The sequence below is a fragment of the Oncorhynchus nerka genome, linkage group LG13, assembly GCF_034236695.1.
Source record: "Oncorhynchus nerka isolate Pitt River linkage group LG13, Oner_Uvic_2.0, whole genome shotgun sequence".
Classification (NCBI taxonomy): Eukaryota; Metazoa; Chordata; class Actinopteri; order Salmoniformes; family Salmonidae; genus Oncorhynchus; species Oncorhynchus nerka.
The window spans coordinates 49,131,685-49,146,105 of record NC_088408.1 but is presented as its reverse complement, the minus strand read 5'-3'; the positions used below and the strand labels follow the sequence as shown (position 1 = coordinate 49,146,105).

The following is a 14,421-nucleotide window of genomic DNA, read 5'->3' as shown; positions in this document are numbered from 1 at the left end:
GGAAGCTTGACTGTGATTTGACCTACACTTAATGGCAGTACACTGTATGCACTTAATGTGTGTGCCTTAATGTACAGTATCTCCCACTGTAGAATGCCCTCACTATTTTAGACTCATAGTCTGACAACGGCACTATTGTGGAATCAACCCCTCCCGGTCTGAAAATAATATTATTTTAAATCAATTGCTTTATACAGGACGAGCCAGGCCTTTTGTTGTCCTTATCTCTCCCTGAGAGAGAGAGAGAGAGAGAGAGACGAGGGAGCGAGAGTGAGAGAGAGAGCGCAAGAGGGAGCGACAGAGAGCGTGCGAGAGCAAAGGAGATAGGAAGATAGAGAGAGAGATACAGTAGTCTAATGCATATGGCTGCAGTTTACCAGCCTCAGAGACCAAGGCTCTCATCTGGTCAATAGAACAGCCAGATGTATGATCCGTCATTGGTCAGCTTGCTTAAGGGAGAGTTATCCCTGTGCATGTGATCAGCCTTAATATAACCTTCTCTGAATGTGACTCTCCCCTAAGTGTTTAATGTCAATGGCTACGTCCCGAATGGCACCCTATTCCTTACATAGTGCGCTATTTTTGACAAGAGCCCTATGGGCACCCTGGTCAAAAGCGGTGCACTGTATAGGGAATAGGGTGCCATTTGGGACACAAACATGTACTGATATGACATACTCGTTTCCTATACCATAATGCAAGTGATCATCCCTTCCGAGAGCAAAGTAATTAAGATTTAATTATACTGTGCGCAGTTTAACCTACCATTTGAGGCATGTTTTTCCAAGAGTTTCTCGTCTGCAAAGGGAGGGACATATTGGGTTTTTGGCTTATGAATTGGAAAAACTGTCCCAAATTGCCTCAAAAAGCAGTTTAATTAAAAGCTTTATCTCGCCTCACTGGGATGTATATGCGCTCCCTCTGGGGTTGATTGTAAGCCTCTGGAAGCCCAGTGTTTGCTGATGTTTTTTTGGCAGGCAGCTGTTTGAGTGTGTGACTTCCTCTACTCTCCTGGTTGATGTCATTTCCATTTAAAAGGACCCATGAGTAGCAACATGTGACATTCATAGGTCAAATCTGGCGTCAAAATGAAAGCTGAGTCTATATTTGTTTATTTATTAAGGTATATATACATTTTCCAACCATTTTTTTCTCCTAAATATTAGGAATAAGCAATGGCCTTGATTTTTGGTCAAATGGCCAAAAAAATGGATCATAGAAAACATCTTGCAGAAAAAGTATTTTATTATAAATGCATCAAAACATAATCATGTTGAAGTAAAGACCCCTTCCAACTAATATCAGCACTTCTATTTACAGAAATGATTTGCCCTGAAATTCGATTACCAAAAACCTATGTATCTTTAAGATGGGGAGGATCATGAAAGTTCACAGAAAATTAGTTAGTGTTTTTACTGATATCGATTTGGTTTATGAATGATTTATTAAGTGATTAAACAAAAAAATATATGTTACCAAATTGATAATTGAATTTCAGAAAAATCTGTAACGGAATTACTGCAATTGAATTGGCTACAATGAGAACTCATATTAGTCACAAAATACAGTTGGGTCACCTGCTACTGTCCTCCCTTCCACTGGCATACTGTTACTTTCAAATCATAACTGTCTGTCGTCTGGTGGTCAAAGCAAGTGAAAACAGTCTGGACAACCCCTCCCTTTCACTCTCCCACTCTCTCTCTCTCTCTCTCTCTCTCTCTCTCTCTCCAGTTAATGTCACCTCTTACTGACTCCTACCCATGAGCCCCCTCTCTTTCCAATACTGTAACCAGCATCCTTACCCACTGAGCGCCAACTAGCACCGGACGTTGAAAAGCAGTTGAAATTTGGTCAGTCCACCCTATCCACAGAAATAGTTTTTGGTTTTTCAGCTTTAATTTCAACGTCCACAGATGTCGATTTTTGTTCTGTACTGGGCTTGATTTGGTCCAAACATAGACGTTCATGATTGGTTTAGATTTGGTCCCAGTTTGGATCGGACCAGATCTTAACCAATCATAGACGACTACGTTTCACAAGTGTGGAAAGCACAGTAGGACACAGTAAATTAAGAAACTGAAATGTATTCGACAAGAAACCAATATCAATCCCTAAAAACACAACCTTATGGAACAATCCTTGGATAGCTATCCAGAATTAACGGATAAATTGGTCCACATGGAAAACTAAAGGCATAGAAACCATAAACCATAAATGCCTTGGGAGTAGGAAATACATTTATTTACATTACAACTTTAATTGACCAATGTAGATATTTTCAAATACATGCAACTTAAACATTTTATATCACAAAGTTTAGATTTGAAATATTTTGGACATCAGAACAATCTTGAGTCAGAGGATAATATTTAATTCATATGTAAGCTATACAAACCGTATTGGACTTGAACTGATATTGGCACAAGATGGAGGGAATGTTGGAACATAACTAACGAGATTACAGTTAAACGAAAATGTATGCTTAATCCAGTATAACTGTATGTTTATAATTTATTATACAAGATACAAAATGCACTAATTCTACAGCACAACGGAAGAGTCATGTCTTAATTGTAAAACAAAAAATGACTCAATTTTCCATGCCTTCTGGGAAAGTCCAAAAGTTATGGGCGGAGATAGAAAGTTGTATTACAATGCAGAAGTATACTAGTATACTAGAGTTGAGTACTCTATAATGTACTTTATTGTACTGTACTGTATTGTACTAAACTATACTGTACTCTACTCTACTGAACTCTACTGTACTGTACTAAACTATACTCTACTTAATTGTACTCTACTGTACTCTAATGTACTGAACTTTGGTACGGTCAAGACCAGCTTTAAATTCAACGTCCACGGATGTCGATTTTTGGTCTAGTCCAGTCTTGATTTGGCTTAAACATAGACGTTCATGATTGGTTCAGATTTTGTCCTTTACTCATCTCTACACTGCTGTTCCCTTCTGTGCTGTGCTGTACTGAGCTCTACCATGCTGTACTTTAATGTCCAAACTTGTGAAACATCGACCTCTATGTTTGGTTCAGAGTTGCAACCAAATTTGGTCTTTGTTTGAGGGCGGAGCTCATTAAAATAATAGCCAGTTTGTAGAATAATAGCCCAAAATGCAAAAGAGGATATTGCATATTTATTCCTTTGTGTACCTATTTAGATAGATCAACATGAAGAGAAGGACATTCATGTCCATAATTATGCATTTCTGTGTAGTACAGATCAGGGACCCATGATGAAATTCTGTTACCACAATTCTGTTACCGGGTGTAAATCCACTTCACTAACTGTAGTTTAATAACCAAAATAGGTTTTTTTCTAATTCAATGTGTCATGTCATAGCTGACACCCCATTATTTCTGCGTAATTCAGAGTAACAGAGTTTTTGGAAAACGTGGTCGCATTAACATTTTACCGAAATTCTTTTTATCAAACTTTGCATCTGCACAGTTCTTCCAGTAAATGTGTTTTTGTCAAATGTTCAGTGTAAATTGTTCAAAGTAGTCCTTGTGCATAGAGTTGCATGTTTTTTTTAAACTTTCAAATCAACGCTTTTTGTTTGGCATAAACAAAAAACAAAGAAACGTTACTGTGGAATTGCCCTTGGTTCACTGCACAGTAATCCACAGTCAGACGCTGGTGAGTAATGGTTACACAGCTGTAGCCCTAATTAAATCATTTAGCCTGCGTGCCTTTTTTTACGTTCTGTTTTTACAATCCTTTCCATTTTATGTTTGGCTCCCTCCCTGTAACGACTTTTAAGCATATTTGTCACGGAACAACCAAGTAGTTCGTTCATTGTTTTCAAATCTACCACCAAACCACCAGATTCAGCAGTGAAAATGTCCATATTTGAATGAAAAGTAATGAAAAATGTCATACGGTGTCTATTCTTAAAAAATAATTAAAAATAAATAAGTGTGTGCATAGCAGGGTTGTGGCGTTATCCAGGGAGAAGAACGGCACGTCTTCCAATGTGAATGTGGACAGACAGGGGGACTGAGTTATCTTCAGGGTTACGTCCCAAATGGCACCCTATTCCCCATATAGTGCACTACTTTTGACCAGGGTCCATAGGGCTCTGGTCAAAAGTAGTGCACTATCTGGGGAAAAGAGTGTCATATAGGATGCGGACTCTGTTTGTTTTTTTTCACATAGTTTTCTCTGGTAAAGGGAAGTTATCATAGTGACCAGGGAATATGACGCCATTTGGGACGCAACCCTGGTGTTCTGCACTGGGACGGGATTATCCCCGTGGCCAGGCGAGGGCACGATTATACAATCCCCATTAAGAATAGCCAAGTTTCATCCACTAGGCTTTAAGTGATTATTACATTAAAGTGCGTTCCAGTCCATTGGCAGGCAGCGTGTTAATGGAGAGTGTAATTGTAATTTCCTAACTGGAGGGGTTGATGATTTCTAGCCACCTCTTATATTGTTCCTCACCTGCATCATGTATCTGCTGTGTTCTCTGGTGAAGAGGAGGAAGTGGAGAGTGCTGTATCTTGTGTGATGTCATCCTAATGGGACGAAAAGGTTATTCCATGCCGATGAACGTGCTGAAAAAGTCAGGGACAACTGAAGCTTTCAAGTCTAATTTGCATCCCTACCTATAAGTTTAGCCTACTTAACTCGTGATTACATACTCTTTGGTGTAAGAGTGGATAGATGCATCAAGGCTGAACCTATCTGTCGCTAGATGAGACATTGACAGTTCGTTGTACTACACTGGTATTTATGGTATTTGAAACAAGTCCTGCTGAGACTGAGGTTGTCCTAATACGGACACCGTAGGTATTGAACGTTGTTTGTTTAACTGTATCCACAGCAACTGTTCGCGCCAGTGATGTCACTGATATTACAGAAACGACATTATAAAACTTGTTGTTTGGATACTGGTTGCTGATTGGAAAAGCAGCGTACCAAGCCATGGTGTGTTGGCCGTCACTGGTACACTAATGCCTGCTAAACAGTTCCATCTGAAAATGGTCACTGGACCGCCATAAGATTAATCGTGTTCATGTTGCTGTCCGAATCATCTCTTGTATTTATCTTAACTCGCATTTATCTTAACAGCATTTAGTTTGGTATAGCGGGTGTTAATATAAGCCTGTTCTACCTCCAAAACAATGTTTTTTATTTTTGAGTCTCTGTACCAGACACAGAGAGTGAATAGCGCCCAGACTAGACCCAGATCAGACCAGGCGACTTTTTTCTGAGCTAGGCAAAATCACGCATCAACATCATGGACATATCCAAATAAATGCCAATTGAAAAAAAGCTTAAACAAATGAAAATGCAGCTTGTGTCAGCTGTCCCTGTTGTAAGATGGCGCCGGAGAGGATGGCTGCTCTTTTATTGGCTCTTCACCAACTGTTCTATTTTGTCTGTTTTTTCACATTGTTTGTAACTTATTTCGTACATAATGTTGCTGCTACCGTCTGTTATGACCGAAAAGAGCTTCTGGACATCAGAACAGCAATTACTCACCTTGAATTGGACTAAGAATTTTTCTTTAATGAGTCGGACGGGAAGGATATACTCCGAACACCCGAACAGGCCTTCATCCCCGTCATTTGCTTGAGAAAGAAACTGAGATTTTGCAGAAAGAGATCGGGTTGCCTTGTGAGGATCAGGCGACGACTGGCTATTCTGCCCTTGCCAACAGTACTGTTAGCCAACGTTCAATTGCTGGAAAATAAATGAGATGAACTGAAAGCACGTATATCCTACCAACGGGACGTTGAAGTCCTATGAGTGTCATCTGATGAAGATCATCAAAGTTTAGTGATTCATTTTATCTCTATTTGTGCTTTTTGTGAATCCCATCTTTGTTTGGAAAAATGGCTGTGTTTATTCTGTGGCTTGGCGATGACCTAACATAATTGTTTGTGGTGCTTTTGCTGTAAAGCATATTTGAAATCGGACACTGTGGTGGGATTAACAACAAGATTACCTTTCAAACGGTATAAGATACATGTATGTTTGAGGAATTTTAATGATGAGATTTCTGTTGTTTTGATTTTGACGGGATTGCAGCCATAAGAAGTGTTAACAAAATCTGTTTTTAATAATAATATTTCATTATTTCTTCAATTTCATAAAAGCAACAAGGCACACGAGGCAGTGCTATATCATGAATACAGTCACAGATAAATGGGTTGACTGACCCAACGCTATCGCGTCAGGCAGAACAACGCCATTTACCTGTGACTGTATTCATGACAGAGCACTGCTTCTTGTGCCTTATTGTTCACAGTCCTCCTCCCTGATCATATGCGGTGAACGTATTGCAACACGTTTGTGGCGTGTTGACATTTGGCATTATGTCAGTCTGCATGTTGACATTATTTGCCTCGCATACTGACCTGCTGGAGTCATTTCCTGGGATACTGCTTGTCTCTGTGTGTGGTGTGTGTGTGTGTGTTCGCACTGTTTACTAACCTATCCTGATAATCAGGTAGCAAGGAAGCGTAAGGTATTGTCCAAACTAAACGTAACATCAAATGAAAGTGCATTGCTCAGTTTGATGTTTTAGGAGCTGACAGATTTGCATTTTTAGAGACATTTTCAAAGACACTTGATCTCTGTCTGTGACTCCTATTAAAACCACAGCGGGATTTTTTTTCTGGTGTTTTTATAGCAACGTAACTATTCACGTAGCACCATCACTCTCCTGGCTTGTTCCCAAATGCCACCGTGTTCCCTACATAGTGCACTACTTTTGACCATCATCCTATGGGCCCTGGTTAAAAGTAGTGCACTGTGTAGGGAATAGGGTGCCATTTGGGACGTAGACATGCAGTTATGTTCCAAAGAACTCCCTGGTGATGAATAGATTGTTTCTCTTCCTCCTCTGCTCTGTGGAAAGGGGGGGATGAGAACTAATATCCGCTGGAGGAGAGGGTGTAGGGTGAGTTTCTGTGGATGTGACCGGTCTGTGTGTGCCCCGTCTCCTCCCCTGGTCTGAACTCTGTGTGGCTCTGTGTATGGTGTGTGTATGGCTCAGTGGGTTAAAGTGCCTGCCTGCCTTGCTCTGACATAGCAGTGACTTCCTGAGTCACAACCATGACTACTGATGGCTAAGAATGAAGAGTGACAGAAGGGAACCGCTATTAAGGTAGTAGTTGCTAAGAGCTGTATGAATGCATCTTTATGTCTCAGAATGTGAGATGGGTGAAGGAAACTAACGTGGAAGATGGGGGGACTGTTGGTTTCTATTGAGCCTTCAAAGGCTCTGATTAAGGACATGACTTGAAGCCTTTGTAGATAAATTACATAGGGATACGACATTTTCTGCAGTTACACATATCAGCGCACACACACATCAGCACACGCATGAGTACACACACACACACACCACACACACACACACACACACAGTCCCCTCCCTTAAGGGGGCAAGAAGGGCACAGGAAGAGCTCTGTCATGTGAAAAGAATGCTGGCGAGAGTCATAAACAGGTCATGGATTAGAGCTAAAACACAGTCAAATCATTGGTCTTATATGGACCCTCTTTATACACAGTCAGTCCACCATGCAGTGTGAAATTATCAGCAGCGAGTTAAACCATGGCATTTTTTCTCGAAGCATTTTCTGAACGCTACCTCTCAGACTCCCACATACACTCAGAGCCTCATGGGCCCCGGTTCAAACGTAGTGCACTATAAAGGGAACAGGAAGCCATTTGGGACACAGCCAAAGTCAGAATCTGCAGTCAGTGTGTTTACATATTCTCTACACATCCAACCATCTCGATTGGGTGAACTCTCAGTCTGGCTCTCTGAGGGCTGGCTGCTGGTGGTGTTCTCAGATGGGTGTTCTTTGTATGATTACGATGGAGTGTGTGTTGTTCTGTGTGTGTGTGTGTGTGTTCATGTGTGTGTTGTTTGTTTCTACTTTATGAGACCATCACAGATCAGAAATAATAGTAAGACCAAATGGAAGAGTAAGTACAAGACAATGTTCTTCCATTTCTGGTTCATGGCTACCATTTCAGAACAGAAGATTGGAATGCACAAACTCCCTGCCTCTGTTCCACAAAGAGCCTTTGAGAGAATCAAAACAACACTTGTATCTCTCAGTTGTTGGGCTGTGAAGACTCAGCGCTATGTACCTCCTAGAAACTACAGCACTTCCTCTGCATAGGAACATGTGGTTTGTAACTTGGTAACAATAATATTTTAGGCTATGCATGGCAAATGGTTTGCTCTACCTACAGTAGACATTTGGAAATTCTGAAATGAATTAGCACGCTTCATACCTGTCTTATTGGTTGAGATCTGAATCCCATATGATCTTGGAATATGTGTGCTTAACTCACTTTCCTGCACAAATCTTCATCTACACGATTTAGTCAGAGTTGCTAAGACTGAGATAACTTGAGAGTTCTTCGTGCTGCCCTCCAGGATCAGGGTTCTCTTGCAGAGTAGATGACATCTGATTGAGTGAGACAACCCTGGATGAATAAAAGTTAGATGACTGTGATAAATATGACCTGTGTCCTGTATGTATAGTGTACAATATGAGGGTAACTGATGGTCATAAAGATGGGAATGCACAGCTGGCTGTGAAAGTAACTTTCCAGTGAAAATCTCACTGGTAAATGTTCCGATTTTGTTTGTCTCACATCCAAATAATGTTGTTGACTCATCCTATAGCCGTATTTGTGGCCAAAGCATAAATTGGAGAAACCCCCCCCACCTCAAACGTATCGCAAACAGACGGTTTCAAAAATGTTTGCTATTTCCTCGTAGAGGATGATGTCAGAGGAGGATGAGAAGGCCAATCAGCGGTCTACTCGCATAAATATTTTGAATGACCGTTATACGCCCACGCCATTCTGTTGTTGGGATACGCCCACCCCTTTCCAACACAGAACAGCTTATTTTTTTAACATACTTAATGGAAGTAAAAGTATTTCACTCTTGTTGTAATTAATTATAAGGCCAAAGAAATCTGGAAACATTGGACAGTTACTGTAAACTCCAGCTGTAATGGTATTGGGACTGACTCCTGGTGTTAACAGCATACAGTTTTATGTAATGCTCACATGCCTGAAAGCTTTGTGTGAATGACACACATACTGTGTATACACACACGCACGCACGCACACACACACACACACACACACACACACACACACACACACACACACACACACACACACACACACACACCCCTCTCTCAGGGGCTAGAGGTCATGTTGGTGTCATGTTAAAGGAAGGTAGCTCAAGACACAAGATGTTCTCGTGATGATAGACAAGAGCAGTTGTGTACATTCGAACAGTACGCGCGTCCGCAGGGAGCCTTAACGGTTGGCATTGTTATGCAGACAGATGGTACTAGCCTAATGCTAACTCTGTTCATGATCACAGGTAAAAACCAATGGAGATAAAGGCCACTGTCTGCATCCCAAATGGCGACATATTCCCTATGTGTCGCACTATACCTATGGGCCCCGGTCTAAAGTAGTGTAGTACATAGCCTAAGCCTCTCTGTTTGTCTGGTTCGGGGGATTGTTTGAATGTGGCCGTGTGTGTTTTTTTTACGAGTACATAGATTGGATTTGATCTGCCTCTTATAAAAGTATCCATTGTATAAAAAAAAACCTGTCTCAAAGCACCAGCGTTGGGTTAGTAGCATGTATCTTAGTGGTTACTACTGCATTCACGACCTTCATGTGCTATGATGAAATAGCAATGAATACCGCCTGTCTACCTTTGTAGTCGACGTGAATAGGTAAAGGCTTTGTTTAGCAGTAGCACGGTTACATGGTTGGATATAGTCAAGCTGACCACCTAGTTTCATGACCACTGATACATTGAGGTTCATTTTCAAGTTCAATTCAGCTTCAGAAGTAAATTGCTGTAGTGGTGATTGAAGATGTTCTGGCACTGAGAGACAAAAAACAATATTTTTCCCCCTTCAAAATAACAAAAAAAAAAGGGGAGTGTCCCTCGTAATTATTCATTTCGCCTTGGCCATCCAAATGAACGAGGCCCACTGCTTGACGACGGGGCTCTGGACGTCATGGGGACCTTGGCCCACTCAGCCGTACCTCCTGTTGTTCTATGCTAAGTGTTCCAGTGAGGTGACAGATCAGTAGGATGCAGAAAAACAAGCAAATAGCTGTTTACCTTTCTGTTTCCTATTGGGCTGCCCTATCCAGAGCCTCTCTGCTCACCCAGCACACTGATTGGTCGAGTATTAAAGGCTTGATAAGAGGTTGGCTTATAATAAGGGGGAAAACGACTGTGTCTTTTTCATACTTTAAAGAACAAGACATAACAAACGTCAGCGGTACAGTACAGTACGGTCAGTGGTACAGTACAGTACGGTCAGTGGTACAGTACAGTACGGTCAGTGGTACAGTACGTACGGTCAGTGGTACAGTACGGTACGGTCAGTGGTACAGTACAGTACGGTCAGTGGTACAGTACAGTACGGTCAGCGGTACAGTACAGTACGGTCAGTGGTACAGTACAGTACGGTCAGTGGTACAGTACAGTACGGTCAGTGGTACAGTACAGTACGGTCAGTGGTACAGTGGCGATTATTTCAACACGTAGAATCGTTGGGAATTGTAAACTAACCGAAAATGACGGCCAATGTTCTGTGGTGTCCTATTATGCACACCGATTTCCCAAGGCTCTGTTGCAACTTCAGCCGGTTCTGCATTTGCAGTATCTTCCGCACGATATGTACACACAGCAGGAAATATACATCCCCTCACACACTCATCATACGTATTCCTTTCCTGCAGTCAAATGACCAAATCACCCTCGAATGGCCTCATGGGTGGAATGTTATTCATAATTGTTTCATCATTTCATAATGAATCAACATAAGAAAAAAATCGGTGTTTCTATGTCAAACGGTTTTGTTATATTTCAGTCTTCTGTGGTGTATATGAATTGTACTATTGGGATGCAAACTCAAAATTGAATGTATTTCAATGTGTGTGCGCGGTGTAGATTTGTTTAAGACTACCAAGAAACACTATACGAGACCCTGATTTAGGCATGGCTTTGCGGTGTAGGATTTTTAAAATTATTATTATTTTTAAAATTATTTTTTACAGGTGACTGATGCTGACAAGCCGGCGCATTCTCTTTCGCAACCTCTGTAACACAAAGTACCCCAACCTGACCAAAGACTCGGTGAGTCAGTGCTTTTGAGAGAGGGGACTCTTTTAGAGTATTGTAACACAGAGAAAATACAAACCGGACCCTAAACGATACGAGGCATCGCCTTCTCTGCTCCGGATGTTCTGACGTGAACCTGCGCTACTTCCACCCTTGGAGTCAGATAATTTGCTATAGAGACTTACTTAGTCAATGGGCTCAGATAATGGCATATGAGTGCTGTAGAGATTAGAGGTAGTACGATGGGACGGGGCGGTGTAGCCCAGCTGTTTAGATGGATTTATATAACGCAGGCATCCTGCATGGGGACGAGGCCCGCGCTGCTGCTCAGTCTGGTCTGCTCTGACTGTGGTTCCTGGGTAGCCGAGCCGAGCAGAGCGGGGGCCAGCTTGGGGACGAGGTGGAGGATGAGGGTGAGGGTTAAGACATGACCCAGACCTCTGTCTCTCCTCAGTGGTTCAATCCTGTTAAATAAAACGTCTTACTGGCATGGCGGACTGAGTAGACGGTCGTTAGAAAACCCTCTGTAGCGCTTATCTGCAGTCAAATTACTAGTAGCCTCATGGGTGGAATGTTATTCATATTTGTAATTATTTTATAATGAATAAACATTCGTTTTAAAACATGACCTAAATCCGGTATTTATATGTCAAACGGTTTTGTTATATTTCCGTCTTCTTTGACGTATATAAAGTGTCATATTAGGATGCAAACCAAAATGTAATACATTACAGCTCTATGTCTGACATGGAACGAGTGTCTTTTCTTATTTTTTTCCCGAAGCCCTTAACCGTGTGTGTGAGGTGTATACTTTTGTTTCAAAGTGGATTTGTTTGAGACTAACAAGACACTCTGTGCGACCCTGTGATTTAGCCCGCCGCAATACGAGTTTTTTAAAGACTGCTGACAGTGTGATAATACATCGAGAGAGTGTGGATGAGGGGATCGTGTGCATGCCAGAGTTCATCTCGGGTTAATAGTGGTTTAGCACAAAGACGGGATCAGCTGTTTCCACGTGAGTTCACATCATCGCTGCTGAGCTATTGCTGCTTAGTCACACTCTGTAAGATTGTGTTCACCAAACAGACAGTGGGGCCACTGTTGACAATGGAGATGTTAAACGAAGCAGCGGAAGCTCTTGATTTCTATGATATAATGTACAGTGTCTGTGTGGTGCTCATTCCTTACTTCCTTATGTGAGTCGAATAACCGAACAGTTGTTGATGGTTGTGGCGGGTACAGTGTGTGGATTTGCAGACAGATTGATGCATGCTACGCGAGTACCTGTGTTTTTTGTGTGTTTTTTTTCAATGGCACCAACATAAAAACGATGTCATGTCGTGATGCATCTTATGACCACCAATCGTCTCATGGGTCTGATTAGATAGATCCTGAGATTTCGGTTGCCTTTATTGGCCCAAGATAATAATCTTTCAATTGCATAATATTGAATCACGATTAGATTTACTTGATCCTTAAGCCTAACATGAGGTTTGGCCCTATGTCTGACATAAAATACGTGGGGAGGGTATCACGTTGAGGGATCAACCATAAACAGTCATCCACCCTGTTGCGAGTCAGATTTACATTATTCCCTGCAGGCTCCATCCAATAGGAGACCTCAATACTTCGTTCCGATAGGATAGACAAAGGACAGCTCACTTCCTTGTTTGTCTTGTTGGGGTTGGTCTGCATGTACAGTATCTCTATTGCGGATGGTGGAGTCAGATTAACTGTCTGATTTAGACTCCTACAGATACAGCTTCCTGTCTTCTGGGTGGATGGCTGTCTGTTGTTGATGTGGCGATAAAGTTTTTCCTGAAATATAAATTACACTGGCTTTTACATATATACATTTTTATTTGCCTTCAATACTTTTCTACAGATAGATTTTTACTATAAGTGGAGGTCAACCGGAAATGGACCCTTAAAGGCACGAAGCAGCCTATTGCGTGGCGACATACACAGGCCTATGTGGTTTTTCTTCTTCATGGTCAACTACTTGATTGAGGCCTGCATATGCATATTTTACGGCGATGTATGATTCGGGGGTCACAGTGCCTTTGTAGTCAGTAGTTCAGTATGTCAAGTGGTGGAATATTGCTTCTGATTTCCTCTGTATGCTGTTGGATTGAACTGGGTCGGTTGGCTTGTGGTGTGGTGTGTTGTAGTAGGATCGTGTCAGTGACACGCTGCTTGGAATGCGGTGTACTAGCTAGCACATCAGGTCAGTGACACGCTGCTTGGAATGCGGTGTACTAGCTAGCACATCAGGTCAGTGACACGCTGCTTGGAATGCGGTGTACTAGCTAGCACATCAGGTCAGTGACACGCTGCTTGGAATGCGGTGTACTAGCTAGCACATCAGGTCAGTGACACGCTGCTTGGAATGCGGTGTACTAGCTAGCACATCAGGTCAGTGGCTGCTGGTAGATTGTTTGGGTCCAGAATGTGTTATGGGCCTTGTCAGTTGGGTGTCATATTGTTTTGGGCTGTAGCGTAGGGGAGACAGAGCAGGACGGACGGCTAATGGCAGCAGGGTGTCAGTGACAGGACCACAGGCATAATTCATGACTAGAGGAGATTAATTGCTGCAGCTCCAGAGCCTGTGGGTTCAATTTCCTGCTGTCACTCTCTCTGTGCTGCCTGGCTGGCTGCTGCACACACACTCCATGCAAACTGCTCTTCACTCGTTTCTTGCTGGTGGTGTAGGCCTACAAGGGCCCCATCCATAATCCCCCCCCCGAAAGGTTATGTCAAATTGGAATGCCTTTATATGCTTTAACCTAATCCTGGACTAAAAAGTACTTTTAATGGAGAATCTCAGGCCTGAGTCATACATACTTGGGGTTGGAACCAGTGCAGGGAACAGAACCGAAAACCGAAAGAGAACAACAACAAAAAATGTGTAGCGCAAACAGAGCTGGGAACGAAAGTGATCTCTAGTGTTCCAGAATGGAACCGTTATTTTCAGATCTTGAGAACCGGTTAATAACGCTTCTTTTTTTGGTCCACAAATATTCCCAATGTCTAGTATATAACACTGTAATACGGTTGTAATAGTAATAGCCTAAACCCATTCCAATTCACTTCATGTCATGATGCTCAGTGCTTCAAGCCAAGCCCCCTCCATGTCTACACCGGGCTCTTTCCCCACCTGTGAAATGTCAGTTGCATCTCGCGCCTGCACTTATCTGTCCATCAAACATGTGAGTAGCTTACCCGTTCCATAGCAAGCTGCTCTCTCCGCACGAGTTGGTGGA

At 42.1% G+C, this 14,421-nt stretch overlaps 1 protein-coding gene across 1 annotated transcript in view; it reads left to right on the top strand.

The window, feature by feature from the left end:
- The window catches only part of LOC115139630 (serine/threonine-protein kinase D3-like), a 53,462-nt gene that overhangs the window by 11,573 nt on the left and 27,468 nt on the right, over positions 1–14,421 (top strand). The gene's annotated exons all lie outside the window — the stretch shown is intronic.